Genomic DNA, 20,142 nt, shown 5'->3' with positions numbered 1-20,142 from the left:
AGAGAGAAAGCATTAGTAGAAGTAGAAAGAAGGAAAGAAAGAAAGAAAGAAAGAAAGAAAGAAGAAAAGAAGGAAAGAAGGAAAGAAGGAAGGAAGGAAAGACAGAAAGAAAGGAGGGAGGGAGGGCACGAGGGAAGAAGGAAGGAAGGAGGGAAGGAAGGAGAAAAGAAATAAAGATAGAATTTAAAGTAAAATATAATAGTTATTAAAATAAAAAATAATTATTAAGAAAAAAATTAAAAAAAAACGAACGGATAGAACCTTAGGACAAATGGTGGAAGCAAAGCTGTACAGACAAAATCTCACACAGAAGCATACACATACACAATCACAAAAAGAGGAAAAGGGGAAAAAATCATAAAATTGCTCTGAAAGTCCACCTCCTTAATTTGGGATGATTCATTTTCTAAAGGAGGGAAGGAAGGAAAGAAAGAAAGTAGATAAAGTAAAATAAAATAATTAAAATACAAAATAATTATTAAGAAAAGAAACACAAAAAAACCCCAAAACTACGGACAGATAGAACCCTAGGACAAATGGTGGAAGCAAAGCTACACAGACAAAATCTCACACAGAAGCATAAACATTCACACTCACAAAAAGAGGAAAAGGGGAAAAAGTCATAAATCTTGCTCTCAAAGTCCACCTCCTCAATTTGGGATGATTCGTTGTCTATTCATGTATTCCACAGATGCAGGGTACATCAAGATGATTGTGGAGCTTTAGTCCGCTGCTTCTAAGGCTGCTGGGAGAGATTTCCCTTTCTCTTGTTTGTTCGCACAGCTCCCAGGGGCTCAGCTTTGGATTTGGCACCGCCTCTGTGTGTAGGTCACCGGAGGGCATCTGTTTTTCACTCAGACAGGACAGGGTTAAAGGAGCCACTGATTCGCGGGCTTTGGCTCATTCCGGCCTGGGGGAGCGAGGGGCACGGAGTGCGGGGCAAGTCTGCGGCAGCAGAGGCCAGCATGACGTTGCACCAGCCTGAGGCTCGCCATGTGTTCTCCTGGGGAAGTTGTCCCTGGATCCTGGGAACCTGGCAGTGGCGGGCTGCACAGTCTCCCCGGAAGGGTGGTGTGAAGAGTGACCTGTGCTCGCACACAGGTTTCTTGTTGGTGGCAGCAGCAGCCTTAGCATCTCATGCCCATCTCTGGGGTCCGCACTTTTAGGCGGGCTCCCACCCGTCTGTGCAGCTCCTTTAAGCAGCGCTCTTAATCCCCTCTCCTAGTGCACCAGGAATCACAGAGGGAAGAAAAAGTCTTTTGCCTCTTTGGCAGGTCCAGACTTTTTCCCGTACTCCCTCCCGGCTATCCATGGTGCACTAAGCCATTCAGGCTGTGTCAAACCCAGTCCTCTCCCTGCGCTCTGAGCAAAGCTAGAGCCTCAGCTTGCAGTCCTGCCTGTGAACGGGCTTCCTAGTGTGTGGAACTCTTTCCTCCTTCACAGCTCCCTCCCACTTGTGCAGGTCCAGTCCCTATTCTTTTGTCTCTGTTTTTTCTTTTGCCCTACCCAGGACCTGGGGAGTTTCTTGCGTTTTGGGAGGTCTGAGGTCTTCTGCCAGTGTTCAGTAAGTGTTCTGTAGGAGTTGTTCCACGTGTAGATGTATTTGTGGTATATCTGTGGGGAGGAAGGTGATCTCTGCGTCTTATTCTTCCACCATCTTCCACTTGTCCTCTATTTGTAGTTTTTGAAGGAACCTCCATACTGTTTCCATAGTGGCTGTATCAATTTTCATTACCACCAGCAGTGCAAGAGGGTTCCCTTTTCTCCACACCCTCTCCAGCATTTATTGTTTCTAGATTTTTTGATGATGGCCATTCTGAATGGTGTGAGGTGATACCTTTTACTTCTGATTTGCATTTCTCTAATGATTTGTGATGTTGAGCATCCTTTCATGTGTTTGTTGGCAATCTGTATATCTTCTTTGGAGAAATGTCTATTTAGGTCTTCTGCACATATTTGGATTGGGTTGTTTGTTTTTTTGTTATTGAGCTGCATGAGCTGCTTGTAAATTTTGGAGATTAATCCTTTGTCAGTTGCTTCATTTGCAAATATTTTTTCCCATTCTGAAGTTGTCTTTTGGTCTTGTTTATGGTTTCCTTTGCTGTGCAAAAGCTTTGAGGTTTCATGGGAACCATTTGTTTATTTTTGTTTTTATTTCCTTTTCTCTAGGAGGTGGGTCAAAAAGAATCTTGCTGTGATTTATGTCATAGAGTGTTCTGCCTATGTTTTCCTCTAGAGTTTGATAGTTTTGGGCCTTACATTTAGATCTTTAATCGATTTTGAGCTTATTTTTGTATATGGTGTTAGGGAGTGTTCTAATCTCATACTTTTTCATGGACCTGTCCAGTTTTCACATCACCACTTATTGAAGAGGCTGTCTTTTCTCCACTGTATATTCTTGCATCCTTTATCAAAGCTAAAGTGACCATATGTGCATTACGTATATCTGGGCTTTCTTTCCTGTTCCATTCATCTATATTTCTGTTTATGTGCCAGTACCATACTGTCTTGATTACTGTAGCTTTGTAGTATAGTTTGAAGTCAGGGAGCCTGATTCCTCCAGCTCCATTTTTCATTCACAGGATTGCTTGAGCTATTCAGGGTATTTTGTGTTTCCACACAAATTGTGAAATTTTTTGTTCTTGTTCTTGAAAAATGCCAGTGGTAGTTTGATAGGGATTGCATTCAATCTGTAGATTGCTTTGGGTACTAGAGTCATTTTCACAATATTGATTCTTCCAATCCAAGAACATGGTATATCTCTCCATCTATTTGTATCATCTTTAATTTCTTTCATCAGTGTCTTATAATTTTCTGCATAAAGGTGTTTTGTCTCCTTAGGTAGGTTTCTTCCTAGATATTTTATTCTTTTTGTTGCAGTGGTAAATGGGAGTGTTTTCTTAATTTCATTTTCAGATTTTTCATCATCAGTGTATAGGAATGCCAGAGATTTCTGTGCATTAATTTTGTATCCTGCTACTTTACCAAATACATTGATTAGCTCTAGTAGTTTTCTGGTAGCATATTTGGGATCCTCTATGTATAGTATCATGTCATCTGCAAACAGTGACAGCTTTACTTCTTCTTTTCCAATTTGGATTCCTTTCATTTCTTTTTCTTCTCTGATTTCTGTTGCTAAAACTTCCGAAACAATGTTGAGTCAGAGTGTTGAGGCTGGGCAACCTTGTCTTGTTCCTGATCTTAGTGGAAATGCTTTCAGCTTTTCATCACTGAGGATGATGTTGGCTGTGAGTTTGTCATATATGCCATTTATTATGTTGAGGAAAGTTCCCTCTATGCCTACTTTCTGCAGAGTTTTTATCATAAATGGGTGTTGAATTTTGTAGAAAGCTTTCTCTGCATCTATTGAGATGATCATATGGTTTTTCTCCTTCAGTTTGTTAATATGGTATATCACGTTGATTGATTTGCTTATATTGAAGAATCCTTGCATTCCTGGAATAAACCCCACCTGATCATGGTGTGTGATCCTTTTAATGTGCTGGTGAATTGTTTGCTTGTATTCTGTTGAGGATTTTTGCATCTCTGTTTGTCAGTGATATTGGGCAGTAGTTTTCCTTGTGACATGTTTGTCTGGCTTTGGTATCCGGGTGATGGTGGCCTCGTAGAATGAGTTTGGGAGTGTTCCTCCCTCTGCTATATTTTGGAAGAGTTTGTGAAGTATAGGTGTTAGCTCTTCTCTAAATGTTTGAATAGAATTTGCCTGTGATGCCATCAGGTTGTGGACTTTTGTTTGCTGGAAGATTTTTAATCACAGTCTCAATTTCAGTGCTTGTGATTGGTTTGTTCATATTTTCTATTTCTTCCTGATTCAGTCTTAACAGGTTGTGCCTTTCTAAGAATTTGTTCATTTCTTTCAGGTTGTCCATTTTATTGGCATAGAGTTGCTTGTAGTAATCTCTCATGATCTTTTGTATTTCTGCAGTGTCAGTTGTTACTTCTCCTGTTTCATTTCTAATTCTATTGAATTGAGTCTTCTCCCTTTTTTTCTTGATGAGTCTGGCTAATGGTTTATCAATTTTGTTTATCTTCTCAAAGAACCAGCTTTTAGTTTTATTGATCTTTGCTACTGTTTCCCTCATTTTTTACATTTACTTCTGATCTGATTTTTATGATTTCTTTCATTCTTCTAATTTTAGGGTATTTTTGTTCTTCTTTGTCTAATTGCTTTACGTGCAAGGTTAGTTTTTTTATTTGAGATATTTCCTGTTTCTTAAGGTAGGATTGCATTGCTATAAACTTCCCTCTTAGAACTGCTTTTCCTGCACCCCATAGGTTTTGGGTCGTTGTGTCCATTGTCATTTGTTTCTAGGTATTTTTTGATTTCCTCTTTGATTTCTTCAGTGATCACTTCGTTATTAAGTAGTGTATTGTTTAGCCTCCATGTGTTTGTATTTTTTACAGATCTTCTCCTGTAATTGATATCCACTCTTATAGCGTTGTTTTCAGAAAAGATACTTGATACAATTTCAATTTTCTTAAATTTAGCAAGACTTTATTTGTGACCCAAGATATGATCCAACCTGGAGAATGTTCCATGAGCATTTGAGAAAAATGTGTATTCTGTTGTTTTTGGATGGAATGTCCTATAAATATCAATTAAGTCCATCTTGTTTAATGTATTTTTTAAAGCTTGTGTTTCCTTATTTATTTTCATTTTGGATGATCTGGCCATTGGTGAAAGTGGGGTGTTAAAGTCCCCTTTTATGAATATGTTACTGTTGATTTCCCGTTTTATGGCTGTTAGTATTTGCCTTATGTATTGAGGTGCTCCTATGTTGGATGCATAAATATTTACAATTGCTATATCTTCTTCTTGGGTCGATATCTTGATCATTATGTAGTGTCCTTCTTTGTTTCTTGTCTTTTCTTTAAAGTCTGTTTTGTCTGATATGAGAATTGCTATTCCAGCTTTTTTTTGGTTTCCAGTTGCATGGAATATCATTTTCCATCCCCTTGCTGCTTTTAATACGTTTTCTTTTTTTTTAAATTTTTGACAGTTTGATTAATATGTGTCTTGTCGTGTTTCTCCTTTTATTTATCCTGTTTGGGACTCTGTGTGTTTCCTGGACTTTATTATCTATTTCCTTTCCCATATTTCGGAAGTTTTTATCTATAATCTCTTCAAATATTTTCTCCATCCATTTCTTTCTCTTTTCTTATTCTGGGACCCCTATAATTCGAATGTTGGTATGTTTAATGTTGTCTCAGTGGTCTCTGTGACTGTCCTCAGTTCTTTTCATTCTGTTTTCTTTATTCTGCTCTGCATTAGTTATTTCCTCTATTTTATCTTCCAGGTCACTTATCCATTCTTCTGCCTCAGTTATTCTGTTATTGATCCTTTCTAGAGTATTTTTAATTCCATTTATTGTGTTGTTCATCATTGCTTGTTTCCTCTTTAGTTCTTCTAGGTCCTTGTTAAATATTTCTTGCATTTTCTCTATTCTGTTTCTAAGATTTTGGATCACCTTTACTATCCTTATTCTGAATTCTTTTTCAGGTAGACTGACTAGTTCCTCTTCATTTGTTAGATGTGGTGGGTTTTTATGTTGCTCCTTCATTTGCTGTGTATTTTGCTGCCTTCTCGTTTTGCTTATCTTACTGTGTTTGGGGTCTACTTTTTGCAGGCTGCAGATTTGTATTTCCCGTTTTTTTTTTTTTTTTGTCTTTCCCCAGTGGCTAAAGTTGGTTCAGTGGGTTGTGTAGGCTTCCCGGTGGAGGGGACTATTGCCTGTGTTCTGGTGGATGAGATTGCATTTTGTCTTTCTGGTAGCAAGTCCACGTCTGGTGATGTGTTTTGGGGTGTCTGTGACCTTATTACAATTTCAGGCAGCCTCTGTGCTAATGGATGGGGTTGTGTTCCTGTCTGGCTACTTGTTTGGCATAGGGTGTCCAGCACTGTAGCTTGCTGGTCATTGAGTGAAGCTGGGTGTTGCTGTTGACACGGAGATCTCTGGGAGATTTTTGCCATTTGATATTAGGTGGATCTGGGAGGTCTCTTGTGGACCAGTGTCCTGAATTTGGCTCTCCCACCTCAGAGGCACAGCACTGACTCCTGGCTGCAGCAACAAGAGCGTTTCATCCACATGGCTCAGAATAAAAGGGAGAAAAAGTAGAAAGAATGAAAGAAAGAAAGAAACAGGATAAAATAAAATAAAGATGATATAAAATAAATTTATTAAAATAAAAAGTAGTTATTAAGACAAAATTTTCTTTTTAAAGTTACAAAAAAACAAACAAGCAAACAAACAAAAAAACCGGACAGACCAATCCCTAGGACTAATGGTGAAAGCAAAGCTATACAGACAAAATCTCACACAAAAGCATACACATACACACTTACAAAAACATGAAAAGTGGAAAGAATAATATATCTTGCTCTCAAAGTCCACTGCCTCAGTTTGGGATGATTAGTTGTCTATTTGGGTATTCCACCGATACAGGGTACATCAGCTTGATTTTGGAGATTTAATCTGCTGCTCCTTAGTCTGCTGGGAGAAATTTCCCTTTCTCTTCTTTGTTCACACTGCTCCCGGGGTTCAGCTTTGGATTTGGCCCTGCCTCTGTGTGTATGTTGCCGGAGGGCATCTGTTCTTCACTTAGACAGGAAGTGGTTAATGAAGCCGCTGTTTCGGGGGCCCTGCTCACACAGGCCGGGGGGAGGGAGGGGCACGGAGTGCAGGGTGAGCCTGTGGCGGCAGAGGCTGGTGTTTCACTGCAGCAGCTTGTGGTGCACAGTGCATTCTCCTGGGAAGTTGTCCCTGGATCACGGGACCCTGGAAGTGGTGGGTTGCACAGCCTCCCGGTAGGGCAGGTGTGGATAGTGACCTGTTCTCGCACACAGGCTTCTTGGTAGCGGCAGCAGCATCCTTTGTGTCTCATGCCTGTCTCTGGGATCCACGCTAATAGCCGCAGCTTGTGCCCGTCTCTGGAGCCCCTTTAAACAGCCCTCTTAATCCCCTCTCCTCGTGCACCAGGAAACAAAGAGGGAAGAGAAACTCTCTTGTTTCTTAGGCGGGTCGAGACTTTTTCCTGGCCTTCTTCCTGGCTAACCGTGATGCACTAACCTCTTTTGGCTGTGTTCACGCCACCAGTCCTCTTCCTGCACTCTGACCGAAGCCCGAGCCTCAGCTCGCAGGCCCCACCCACACCAGCAGGTGAGCAGACCAGCCTCTCCGGCTGGTGAGTGCTGGTCGGCACTGATCCTCTGTGCGGGAATCTCTCCACTTTGCCCTCCGCACCCCTGTTGCTGTGCTCTCCTCCACAGCTCCAAAGCTTCCCCCTTCACCACCTGCTGTCGCTGCCCGCAAAGGGGCTTCTAGTGTGTGGAAACCTTTCCTCCTTCACAGCTCCCTCCCACTGGTGCAGGTCCCATCCCTATTCTTTTGTCTGTGTTTATTCTTTTTTCTTTTGCCATACCCAGGTACGTGGGGAGTTTCTTGCCTTTTGGGAGGTCTGATGTCTTCTGCCAGCATTCAGTGGATGTTGTGTAGGAGTTATTCCACCTGTAGATGTATTTCTGATGTATATTGTAGTTTTCTTATGACAGGGCGGAAAGCAAGCTCATCACACGAGATGAATTGTGCAGAAGCACAGCAGTACAGGGCTGCTGCTCACTCAGGCAATACAGCACCCTCTGTCCTGCTGTGGTGACTTTTATTTAAGCATTATCTATGTTTACATCTTAAGACTTGTTTTCTTAACATTCCAGAAGTGCCAAAGCAGCAACATATGCTTTTATTGATTATACAACAACAATGGGCTTTCTTGAAGACATGCCATGCTTTGTCCTTGAGCTCATAAGCAGCACAAGGACATCTCCTTGTGTTCCCATCATTCTGATTATACTAAAGTAGCACAAGGACATTTCCTTGTGTTCTGATTATACTGAGGTCATTTCATGGATCAGTGCCCAAAGTATCCCGGACTGCCTGCAGTCCTGGCTTATTCACCAGCCCTCGGTTTGCCGAGGGGTTCTGGCCTATTCGCTAGCCCTTGGTTTGCCGAGTGGTGCCAGCCCTCGGTTTGCCGAGGGGTTCTGGCTTCTTCGCTAGCCCTCGGTTTGCCGAGGGGGGGCTCATGGGTCACGTCTCCTTTCCATGTCCTCAGTTATTCCACTACATTTCCCCCTTTTTGTTTTGCAGCTTGTGCAGCATCAAGGAGAACACGGCAGCTTGTTGCGGTGTTGCCTGGTGGGTGGCATTCACTCATTGTCAGACTACAATTAAACATATGATTATTATAATGATCATTAACAATCCTGCGGTAGAACCAAATAAAGCATGTAATTTAGACATAGGATTTAAATTATTAAATCCTTGAATAATTCCAGTCCATACTTCTTGCAAATTAAGTCGTTGTAATTTCTTTTGAAAAGTTTGTTGAATTTCCCCTTGTAAATTCACAATTTCTTCTGTCAAATTTTTGTGATGTAATAAATGTTTATTTATTTTTGCCCAGGGGAATGCAAACTGATTATATGGAACCAAAGTGACACAAAAGGCACTTTGATTCCAATCACAACGTAGCTTCATTTGTCTTTGCAAATTCACAAGTTGGTCCCCCAACATAACCACAGCTTGTTGTAAGTCTGCTATTTCCGAATGTATTTCCAAATCAATTTGTCGTTGAGAGGACCAAAGCATTTCAGAATTTTTATGCCAATCAGTTATATAATCAACGGTCTGAATAGATTGTTCTAAAGCAACTCCAGCTACTGTAGCAGTAGCTGTCATGGCTATAATACCCATGACAGCTGCAATCAACATTCCTATGAATCTTTTACTTCTTTTTAATGCATCAGCTAAATATTGCAAAACAGCCATAGGAAGAGATACTTGCCATTCCCTTCCAAGATTCACAGGAAACCAAAGACCTGTCCGAGCTCGTAAAATGTATAAACTTTCAGTAGATATGTTAAAAGATATACTAGAATTAATGCAGGTATACAGAGAGCAATTTTTACACATTATAATACCTAGAGTCTTATTCCATTCAGCTGGTCCCTTTAATAATATATAAGGTAATTTCACACAACTACGAGTATACCGAGTAACATTTTTATGAAAAGTCAAACTATGATTTCCAGATTTGTTATCCATATGTCCTAGCCAAGCGTTAATCTTTTCCAAAGCTGCCATAAGCTTCCACAAATCCTTTTGTATAGGATATCCATTTAAATGAGGACCAGGAGGAGAAAACCCTCCAGCATGCCATACTATGGTATCATTAATAGTATTGCTATAAATGGTGTTATTCTCTCTATGCCAGTGTAAATTCTTCAGACCCCTTCTTCCTCGGGCAGAGTCAAAAGGGCTCCAATCAATGATGCTTCCCCCAGAAGTATTAAAAAGTACCCGAGCCATTTCTCCTTGGCATCGAGTCCAGTGGACCCAAACTGATAATCGATGTACAAGAGGCACATGGCATGGAGGCAAATAGGGTGTGAAAACATTCTCATAAAGAGTGGAATTAGAATTCTCAAAACTATAAGCACTCAAAAGATATAACCCATGATATCTGCTTTCATTTTTGACAACACTTAACCATGCCTGATAATTCATTTTAAGGCAATGATCTCCCTTTCCCATACAAATAGGAGGTCCACTAACATCCACCGTGTAATTCTCTATTATCCTTCCTTCTTCTTCCGGCTTCAAAGGGCCTCTATCATCAAAAGGACCAGGCAACCATCCAGACTCATTTACATATACAAGAATTGGGGCATCCCACCAGGTAACCCCCAAATTAAGAGGAGGGTTAGGAATATATGTCCAATATGTATGGTTAGTACAATTTACCTCATTGGCTGATATGCTTATTACCTGTGCAGACAGCACTGCCAACATAGCCACAAAAAGATTGGTGCTAGTGAGGTGTTTACCCTGTGAAATAGCAAGATTTTCAGCAGTGCCTGTAAACTTTTTCATTTGCCCCCAGGTCAATGGAGGCGCCTTCTTCTTTCCACCAAGTCTTAAACTGCATATATTGTCCAGGTTCAAGAACAGTCTTGGCAGGCGCCTCCCAATCCTGAGGAATTAATGTGTTTTCAGAAGCATACCTAGACAAAAGACCTTGAACATAATTAGAATGCATCCCATATGCATTAATGGCTTCTTTTAGCATTTTTAAAATTTTTATATCATGAGAGTTATACTCAACGTTCACATATCCATTTGGAAATTGATCATTAGCAGGCATAGCTTGTCTAACAATAGGGAAAGCAAAGAATGATTCAGAATATTGCTTTTCTTCCTTATTCATCTCTTCTTCCAATGAAAGTTTATTAGATTCAGGTTTTAGAGGAAAGCGAAACTGATGAGAGGCTCCAACAGGATAAGCTGCTAATTCTAAAGGAGGAGCTGAAGGAATAGTAGGACATGGCTCCTGATATGAAGGAGTGGTAGCATTGTTTTTATTTTCTTCCAATTTAACTATCAAATTTTTTAACTTTGAAAGTATATCAGAGATCTCATTCTGTTGAGAAGGTGGCATCTCATTTGGTTTGCTAACTTGCTCCCGATCTTTATCATCATCAGAAAAAGCTCCTTCATCACTGGAACCCGAAAAATCCTCTCCTTTTTCAGACATAAGAGGAGGAGGAGGCAGAGGAAGGTCCTCTATAGGAGACTCACAGAACGGAGTACGAAAAGCAGCAGAGCGATCGGGAGCAGAATTCGGACGCTGGGGACGCGCCCCATTTTCACTTTCAGTTTCAGATTGTAATGGTTCCAGGGCAAGGGAAATTAAATTACAAAGAGACCAAACACGGACAGATATAAGGTCTCCATGCTGATGAACTCTTCTTAACGCTCACATAACCTGTTTCCAAACTTTTAAACTCAACTGGTTATGACTAGTAGGTTGAAACCAGTAACAATGTTTACGAATCTCCGCAAACAGTTCATCAAAAGATTCTGGTTTCACTTTCACTCCTGAACTCCGTAATAATTGTTTCAGGAGTCTAATGTAATTACATTCTACTGATGGGGAATTCCCCATTACTCTACTGTTCCTGCAGGTTTCGCTTACTCTTGAGCGTACCAGATTCCCCTTCAGTCCTGCGATCACGCGATTACTTAACTTCAGGTCCCTGTTTGGGCGCCAAATGTTGTAGTTTTCTTATGACAGGGCCAAAAGCAAGCTCATCACATGAGATGAATTGTGCAGAAGCACAGCAGTAGAGGGCTGCTGCTCGCTCAGGCAATACAGCGCCGTCTGTCCTGCTGTGGTGACTTTTATTTAGGCATTATCTGTGTTTACATCTTAAGACTTGTTTTCTTAACATTCCACAAATGCCAAAGCAGCAACATATGCTTTTATTGATTATACAAGCAACAATACGCTTTCCTGAAGACATGCCGTGCTTCTTCCTTGAGCTCATAAGCAGCACAAGGACATCTCCTTGTGTTCCCATCATTCTGATTATACTAAAGTAGCACAAGGACATTTCCTTGTGTTCTGATTATACTGAGGTCATTTCATGGATCAGTGCCCAAAGTATCCAGGACTGCCTGCAGTCCTGGCTTATTCACCAGCCCTCGATATGCCGAGGGGTTCTGGCCTATTTTCTAGGCCTCGGTTTTCTGAGGGGTGCCAGCCCTCGGTTTGCCGAGAGGTGCCAGCCCTCGGTTTGCCAAGGGGTTCTGGCTTATTTGCTAGTCCTCGGTTTGCCAAGGGGGGGCTCATGGGTCACGTCTCCTTTCCATGTCCTCAGTTATTCCACTACAATGTATCTGTGGGGAGGAAGGTGATCTCCGTATCTTACTCTTCTGCCATCTTCTATCTTTGCGCTTTCTGTCCTCTTCAATTGATCTATATTTCTGTTTTTGTGGCAGTACCGTACTGTCTTTATCACTCTGGCTTTGTAGTATAGTCTGAAGTCTGAGAGCCTGATTCCTCAAATAACAAAAGATTGCTTTTTTTATTTGGGGTCTTTTGTGTTTCAATACAAATTGTGAAATTATTTCTAGTTCTGTGAAAAATGATATTGGTAGTTTGATATTGATTGCATTGAATCTGTAGATTGCTTTGGGTCGTATAGTCATTTTCACAATGTTGATTCTTCCAATCCAAGAACATGGTATATCTCTCCATCTGATTGTATCATCTTTAATTTCTTCCATCAGTGTCTTATAGTTTTCTGCATATAGGTCTTTTGTCTCCTTAGGTAGGTTTATTCCCAGGTATTTTATTCTTTTTGTTGCAGTGTTAATGGCAGTGTTTCCTTAATTTCTCTTTCAGATTCTTAATCATAAGTGTATAAGAATGCAAGAGATTTCTGTTCTTTAATTTTGTATCCTGCTACTTTACCAAATTCAGTGATTAGCTCTAGTAGTTTTCTGGTAGCGTCTTTAGGATTCTCTATGTATAGTATCATGTCATCTGCAAACAGTGACAGCTTTACTTCTTCTTTACCAATTTGGATTCCTTTTATTTCTTTTTCTTCTCTGATTGCTGTGGCTAAAACTTCCAAAACTATGTTAAATAATAGCAGTGAGAGTGGGCAACCTTGTCTTGTTCCTGACCTTAGTGGAAATGGTTTCAGTTTTTCACCATTGAGAACAATGTTGGCTCTGTGTTTGTCATATATGGTCTTTATTGTGTTGAGGTAAGTTCCCTCTATGCCTACATTCTGGAGGGTTTTTATCATAAATCGGTGTTGAATGCTTTTTCTGCATCTATTGAGATGATTTTATCATTTTTCTCTTTCAATTTGTTAATATGATTTATCACATTGCTTGATTTGTATATATTGAAGAATCTGCATTCCTGGGATAACCTCCACTTGATCATGGTGTATGATCCTTTTAATGTGCTATTGGATTCTGTTTGCTAGTATTTTGTTGAGGAGTTTTGCATCTATGTTCATCAGTGATATTGGCCTGTAGTTTTCTTTGTGATATCTTTGTCTGGTTTTGGTATCAGGGTGATCATGGCCTTGTAGAATGAGTTTGGAAGTATTCCTCCCTCTGCTATATTTTGGAAGAGTTTGAGAAGGATAGGTGTTAACTCTTCTCTAAATGTTTGATGGAATTCGTCTGTGAAGCCATCTGGTCATGGGCTTTTTTTTTTTTGCAAGACTTAATCACAGTCTCAATTTCAGTTCTTCTGGTTGGTTTGTTTATATATTCTGTTTCTTCCTTGTTCAGTATCAGGAGGTTGTGGTTTTCTAGGAATTTGTCCATTTCTTTCAGGTTGTCCGTTTTTTTGGCTTGTAGTAATCTCTCATGATCTTTTGTATTTCTGCAGTGTCAGTTGTTACTTCTCCTTTTTCATTTCTAATTCTATTGATTTGAGTCTTCTCCCTTTTTTTGTTGATGAGTCTGGCTAATGGTTTATCAATTTTGTTTATCTTCTCAAAGAACTAGCTTTCAGTTTTATTGATCTTTGCTATTGTTTCCTTCATATTTTTTTCAGTTATTCTGATCTTATCTTTATGATTTCTTTCCTTCTGCTAACTTTTGCGTTTTTTTGTTCTTCTTTCTCCAGTTGCTCTAGGTGTAAGGTTAGGTTGTTTATTTGAGATGTTTATTGTTTTGTGAGGTAGGTTTGTATTGCTATAGACTTCCCTCTTAGAACTGCTTTTTCTGTATCCCATAGTTTTCGGGTCATCTTGTTTTCATTGTCATTTGTTTCTTGATATCTTTTGTTTTCCTCTTTGATTTCTTCAGTTATCTCTTGGTTATTTAATAGTGTATTGTTTAGCCTCCATGTGTTTGTATTTTTTACAGATTATTTCCTGTAATTGATATCTAGTCTCATAGCCTTGTGGTCGGGAAAGATACTTGATATGATTTCAGTTTCCTTATATTTACCAAGGCTTGACTTGTGACCCAAGATATGATCTATCCTGGAGAATGTTCCATGAGCACTTGAGAAGAAAGTGTATTCTGTTGTTTTTGGTTGGAATGTCTTATAATTATCAATGAAGTTCATCTTGTTTAATGTATCATTTAAAGCTTGTGTTTCCTTATTTAGTTTCATTTTGGATGATCTGTCCATTGGTGAAAATGGGGAGTTAAAGTCCCCTTCTATGACTGTGTTGCTGTTGATTTCCCCTTTTATAGCTTTATGTATTGATGTGCTCTTATGTTGGATGCATAAATTTTTACAACTGTTGTATCTTCTTCTTCGATTGATCCCTGGGTCATTATGTAGTGTCCTTCTTTGTCTCTTGTAATAGTCTGTATTTGCAAGTCTATTTTGTCTGTTATGAGAATTGCTACTCCAGCTTTCTTTTGATTTCCATTTGCATGGAATATCTTTTTCCATCTGTTCACTTTCAGTCTGTATATGTCCCTAGGTCTGAATTGGGTCTCTTATAGACAGCATATATACGGGTCTTGTTTTTTTTATCCATTCAGCAGTCTATGCCTTTTGGTGGGAACATTTATTCCATTTATGTTTACGGTTGTTGTTGATATGTATGTTCTGATAACCATTTTCTTAATTGTTTTGGGTTTGGTATTGTGGGTCTTTTTCTTCTCTTGTGTTTCCTGCCTAGAGAAGTTCCTTTATCATTTGTTGTAATGGTGGTTTTGTGGTTCTGAATTCTCTTAGCTTTTGTTTGTCTGTAAGCATTTTAATTTCTCCATTGAATCTGAATGAGATCCTTGCTGTGTAAAGTAATCTTGGTTGTAGGTTTTTCCCTTTTACCACTTTAAATATGTCGTGCCACTCCCTTCTGGCTTGCAGAATTTCTGCTGAAAGGTCAGCTGTGAAACTTATGGGGATTCCTTTCTTTTTTATTTGTTGTTGTTCCCTTACTGCTTTTAATATTTTTTCTTTGTATTTAATTTTTGGTAGTTTGATTGATATGTGACTTTGCGTGTTTCTCATTGGATTTATCCTGTATGTGACTCTCTGCACTTCCTGGACTTGATTGACTATTTCCTTTCCTATATTAGGCAAGTTTTCAGCTATAATCTCTTCAAATATTTTCTCAGTCCGTTTATTTTTCTCTTCTTCTTCTGGGACCCCTATAATTCCACTGTTGGTGCATTTAATGTTGTCCTATAATTCCACTGTTGATTCATTTAATGTTGTCCTAGAGGTCTCTGAGACTGTGGTCAATTCTTTTCATTCTTTTTTGTTTATTTTGCTCTGTGGTAGTTATTTCCACTACTTTATCTTCCAGGTCACTTATCCATTCTTCTGCCTTAGTTATAGTGCTATTGATTTCTTCTAGAGGATTTTTAGCTTCATTTATTCTGTTGTTCATTCTTGTGTTTTTGCTCTTTAGTTATTCAGGGTTCTTGTTAAACAGTACTTATATTTTCTCCATTCCACTTCCAAGATTTTGGATCAGCTTTAGTATCATTATTCTGAATTCTTTTTCAGGTAGACTGCCTATTTCCTCTCCATCTTTTTGGTCTGGTAAGTTTTTGCTATGCTCCTTCATCTGCTGTGTGTTTGTCTGTCTTCTCATTTTGCTTAACTTACTGTGCTAGGCATCTCCTTTCCACATGCTGCAGGTTCGTAGTTCCTGTTGTTTTTGATGTCTGCCCCCAGTGACGAATTTTGGTTCAGTGGGTCGTGTAGGTCTCCCAGTGGAGGGGACTGGTCCTTGTGTTCTGGTGGATTAGGCTGGGTATTGTCTTTCTGGTGGTGTGTTTTGAGTTATCTGTTACCTTATTATGATTTTAGGCAGCCTCTCTGCTAATGGGTGGGGTTGTGTTCCTGTCTTGCTAGTTATTTGGCATAGGGTGTCCAGCACTGTAGCTTGCTAGTCATTGAGCGGAGCTGGGTCTTATGTTGAGATGGAGATTTCTGGGTGAGCTTTTGCCATTTGATATTATTTTGAGCCTGGAGGTCTGTGTTTGACCAATGTCCTAAAGTCGGCTCTCCCACCTCAGAGGCACATGTTTGACAGCTGGCTGGAGCACCAAGACCCTGTCAGCCACACAGCTCAGAAGAAAAGGGAGAAGAAAAGAAAGAAGAAAAAACAAATAACATAAAGTTATTATGGTAAAAAAATTTAAAAAGCTATTAAAAATAAAAAATGAAAAAGTAATAAAAAAAGAAAAAGAAAGAAAGAAAGAAAGAATGAAGAGAGCGACCATACCAAGAAACAAATCCACCAATGACAGCAAGCACTAAAAGCTATACTAAGAAAAAACCATTAGAAAAGGACAGAGAGAACTCTAGGACAAATGGTAAAAGCAAAGCTATAGAGAGAAAATCACTCAAAGAAGCATATACATACACAGCTACAGAAAGAGAAAAAGGAAAACCATGTATATATCTATATATAAAAGAAAAGGAAGAGAGCAACCAAATTATTAAACAAATCTACCAATGGTAATAAACTTTAAGTACTAAAATAAGATAAACATAAAACCAGAAACAGGGGCTTCCCTGGTGGTGCAGTGTTTGAGAGTCTGCCTGCTAATGCAGGGGACATGGGTTTGAGCCCTGGTCTGGGAAGTTCCCACATGCCATGGAGCAACTAGGCCCATGAGCCACAACTACTGAGCCTGTGCGTCTGGAGCCTATGCTCTGCAACAGGAGAGGCTGCAGTAGTGAGAGGCCCGTGCACCACGATGAAGAGTGGCCCCTGCTTGCCGCAACTAGAGAAAGCCCTCACACAGAAATGAAGACCCAACACAGCAAAAATAAATAAATTAAAAAAAAAACAGAAACAAATTTGATACAGAAAGCAAATCCCAAGTCTACAGTTGCTCCCAAAGTCCACCACCTTAATTTTGGGTTGATTCATTGTCTCTTCAGGTATTCCAGAGATGCAAGATACATCAAGTTGATTGTGGAGATTTAATCAGCTGCTCCTGAGGCTGCTGGGAGAGATTTCCCTTTCTCTTCCTTGTTCGCACAGCTCCTAGGGTTCTGCTTTGGATTTGGCCCCACCTCTTCATGTAGGTCTCCTGAGTGCATCTGTTCTTCACTCAGACGGGACAGTGTTAAAGTAGCAACTGATTAGGGGTCTCTGGCTCACTCAGGCCTTGGTATGTGCGGCCAGCCTGAGGTGGCAGAGGCTGGCGTCACGTTGCAACAGCCTGTGGCATGCCATGTGTTCTCCCGGGGAAGTTGTCCTTGGATCACGGGACCCTGGCAGTGGTGGGCTGCACAGGCTCCCAGGAGGGGAGGTGTGTATTGTGACCTGTGCTTGCACACAGGCTTCTTGGTGGCTGCAGCACAAACTTTAGCATTTCATGCCTGTCTCTGGTGTCTGCACTGATAGCCTCAGCTCGTGCCCATCTCTGGAGCTCTTTTGGGCAGTGCTCTGAATCCCCTCTCCTCGTGCACCCTGAAACAATGTTCTCTTGCCTCTTACGCAGTTCCAGACATTTTCCCAGACTTCCTCCTGGCTAGCTGTGGTGCACTAGCCTCCTTCAGGCTGTGTTCATGCAGCAAACCCCTGTCCTCTCCCTGGGATGTAACCTCCGAAGCCGGAGCCTCAGCTCCCAGCCCCCACATGCCCCAGCAGGTTAGCAGACAATCGTCTCAGGCTGGTGAGTGCTGGTCAGCACCGATCCTCTGTGCGAGAGTCCCTCCGCTTTGCCCTCTGCACCTTTATTGCTGCACTTTCTTCCATGGCTCCATAGCTTCCCTCCCGCCAAACCACTGTCTCCACCAGTGAAGGGGCTTCCTAGTGTGTGGAAACTTTTCCTCCTTCACAACTCCCTTCCAGAGGTGTAGGTTCTGTCCCTATTCTTTTGCCTCTGTTTTTTTCTTTTTTTCTTTTGCCCTACCCAGGTATGTGGTGAGTTTCTTGCCTTTTGGGAGGTCTGAGGTCTTCTGCCAGCTTTCAGTAGGTGTTCTGTAGGATTTGTTCCACATGTAGATGTATTTCTGATGTATTTGTGGGGAGGAAGTTGATCTCTAAGTCTTACTCCTCTGACATCTTGAAGGTCTCTGTTGTCCTTTAAAAGGGAATAAAGGGGTTGTGCATACAAGGAGAAATTGGGAACCCAACTTCTGCAATAGCTTCCTAGCTTGAGAAAGCCTCTCAATTTACATTTGGTTCCAGGAAGTGGTAACTGAGATATGACCTGGATGTGTGTAGGATGAAGCAGTAGTCCTTGGGGTGGGGCATAAGCAAATAACCCAAGTATCGTACCTGAGTTGGAACAAATTGGAGCTTAGCCCTTGAAGCCTTATGCCCCTTGTGTGCTAGCTGAGTGAGGAGATGTAGCCTGTCCTTGAGGTTTGCTTCCTCAGTGGGGGAGCATAACAAAAGTTCATCAACATATTGGAGTAAAGTAGAGCCATGGGTTAAATTCACATTGGCCAGGTCTTGTCTCGATATTTGTGAAAAATAAGTAGGGCTTTCCATGTAGCCCTGAGGCATAATGGTCCAAGTAAATTGACATCCCTCACACCTGAAGGCACACAGGTATTGGCAATCTGGATGGACAGGAATGGTGAAGAAAGTACTATATAAATCTATGATTGTAAAAAAATTGTGTGTTTAAAGAGATTAAATTGAGAATGGTATGAGAGTTGGTGACTACAGGGTAACGTGGTATGAGTATATTGTTTATGGCTCGGAGATATTGAATAATATGACAAACTCGACCATGAGGCTTGAATATCGCAAGGATTGTTGTGTTACAAGGACTGGTGCATGGGATTATGAGACCCTTCTGGAGGTGTACCTTGGCAGTGGGATGAATTCTTTCCAGAGCCTCAGGTCTGAGAGGGTATTGTCTGAGGTGAGGTGAAGGTTTATTAGGGTCTATCTGTATCTTAATTGGTGGGACTGAATGAATGTATTCTGTGTCATTTGAAGAGGTGGGCCTTAAGGTAGGAGGAACAGAATCTATCAAATCCTTATGACTGAGAATTGACAAGGTATGAGCAAGGAGGGGAATTTCAATATTAGTACTAGATTCAGAAGTAAATCTCAAGGGGTCAAGAATTTGTAAATGTATTTCCTCTTTTGGGTAAAAGGAAATATTAGCTTGTAATTTTTCCAGTAGGTCTTGGCCCAAAAGGTGTACAGGAGCAGAAGGAACAAGAAGGAACTGGGGTGGATTCCCTGAAAAGAGCCTATCTCAAAAGACAATGGGATACTTACCTGACAGGGGAGATACCATGCTCATGAAGGTGGTTTTCCAAGGGTGAGGCTCACTCATTGCACTGCAAGTGTGATGACCCCTGCGATTTCCCCAAATGGGGGAAACTCGACTGCATAATTTGTGGTGGGGTGGGACTGTGTGCGTGCTCTCCCCTGAAAAAAAAAATGGGGACAATTTGCTTACCTTCATAACTGTGTTGGAAACTCCCACCATTTGTACCTTTTCTGTACTTCGAGGAACGGGGAGGCTTGAGGTTGGTGAGGTTCAAGACAAAGTTGCTCCTGTGTTCAGAAGAGCAGTAATAGCTTCAGCTCCTATAAAATGGTCCAGTTCTCCCAACGGTGTTAGTGGGAATAGTGGGAAGACCCCAACACTTTCTTCCAGAGCATCCCTATTTGTGATTGTCTAAAAAAAGGAGGTGCTTCTCAAATTTCTCAGAGAGTTCATGAAAGGGGCCAGGGTGAGGGGGTTTGGGATGCTGATAGGGCCCTCTTTTTAACTTTGGGTGCTTCTTCCACTGGTCAGGCTGGGGCCTTGATCTTGGTAGGGTCCATAAGAGGAATTGTGGTCTTTCTGTTGAGGTGGCCGCTGAGCAGCAGTGGCCAGTTGCTGCAGCTGCAAATTCATGATTTTAATGGTCTTGTGTTTTTCTATATGTTTGATTATTTTAGATAGCTAATTAGCCAAATTGACCACATCAGGAGTGGCCATTATTTCCCAATTTAATTGTACCTGTTTCACCAGCAGTCTGAGTTCCTCATCAAATCCCCCAACAAAGATTGAATTAAAGAGGGTTTGAGTATTGTTTGCCCCAGCAGGTATTCTGCAGTTTTTCCCAGAATACTGTCTATAGGCATGAGTAATAATCGTGAACAGTTTCATCAGGTCGTTGTGTAGTAGAGTGAATTTTTCCCTGGGCAGTGGTACAGGGAAAAGCCTGAGGAGTTGCTTCATGAAAGGCTCGAGCTACCTGAGAAGCTGGTGCCACTGCATCAATGTCGTTTCTATGGATATCTTCCTATGAAGCCAGTTGGCAGTAGTTTGCCAATGTCTGGCTTGGCTTTCTCCAATTAAGATGTGG

The 20,142-nt window shown here is 40.9% G+C and overlaps 1 protein-coding gene and 1 non-coding gene across 2 annotated transcripts in view; both read left to right on the top strand.

Annotated features, from left to right (window-relative positions):
- Window positions 1-20,142, top strand: part of MTMR8 (myotubularin related protein 8) — a 275,747-nt gene that overhangs the window by 14,536 nt on the left and 241,069 nt on the right. The window lies entirely within an intron of this gene.
- On the top strand, window positions 19,053-19,216 carry LOC115850650 (U1 spliceosomal RNA). Its single transcript, XR_004038449.1, has one exon. It is a non-coding gene; the product is annotated as a U1 spliceosomal RNA (small nuclear RNA).

This window comes from Globicephala melas, chromosome X (assembly GCF_963455315.2).
Source record: "Globicephala melas chromosome X, mGloMel1.2, whole genome shotgun sequence".
NCBI classification, from domain to species: domain Eukaryota; kingdom Metazoa; phylum Chordata; class Mammalia; order Artiodactyla; family Delphinidae; genus Globicephala; species Globicephala melas.
This window is presented reverse-complemented; position numbering and strand designations above follow the sequence as displayed.